The sequence below is a fragment of the Solanum pennellii genome, chromosome 8, assembly GCF_001406875.1.
Source record: "Solanum pennellii chromosome 8, SPENNV200".
NCBI classification, from domain to species: domain Eukaryota; kingdom Viridiplantae; phylum Streptophyta; class Magnoliopsida; order Solanales; family Solanaceae; genus Solanum; species Solanum pennellii.
In genome coordinates this window covers 63923290-63924117 of record NC_028644.1, presented here as the reverse complement: position 1 = coordinate 63924117, position 828 = coordinate 63923290, and positions in this window count along the sequence as shown.

Genomic DNA, 828 nt, shown 5'->3' with positions numbered 1-828 from the left:
GGTATTCTGAAGTTTGATACCTTGAAGGTTCGTGCACGTCTGACTGCAGCAGCAGATCGTGCGCTTGCCTTCAAGGCATCTACCATCAACTTTTGTGCAGTAGACCTTGTATTAGGTCGTCTCCTAGGAGCCTCCTCCACGACCTTTTCCTTCCCTTTTCGACTCTCAACCGTCCATTTTAATGGTGCTTCCTCACTTGCAGATTCAGATGAAGAGGAAGAGGAGTACCGCCCTAAATCGGGGGTTTTATCGAAAATGGGTTGAGATGGCCTTACCTCTTCTCTTTCAAGGACATCAGTGTGTTCTGCTGTGGCCTCTTCTCGCATCATTGCCAGGCTTTCAATCACTAGCTCCTCACTCACTGCCAGTATATTAGACTCGGAAGCCCTATGTTTTGGTAGATCTCCTTCAAACATGGTGTCAGGCAACATGTCTTCACATGGACCAGGTCCAGTAGGTACTGCAGAAGTGTTTAGATCTATGGAGAAGAAGGGGTTATCAGGAGTATTTTGTGGAGAACTAGGTGGGGGAGGAAGTCTGGGTTGAGCAGTTGTTGGAGAATAGAATGCTAGGGGCTCGATTTCACTAAGAGCGTCCAGCATTTGTTTAGAAGAAGATGAAGAGGAAGACATGTTTGTGATACTGAAGGATTTCGTTGAAAAGCAAAAAGAGGAAGAGGAAAACAGATTTTTCCTTTGAAATTGATAAGCCTTTTCGATAAAAGAGAGAGAGATAAGGTTAAGAGACGGATGAAAGTTTCAAAAAGAAAAAGGCCCTTTCTAAAAGAAGTGAAAGGGTGCCAGGTCCTTGATTGGATGCGTCGTCTGA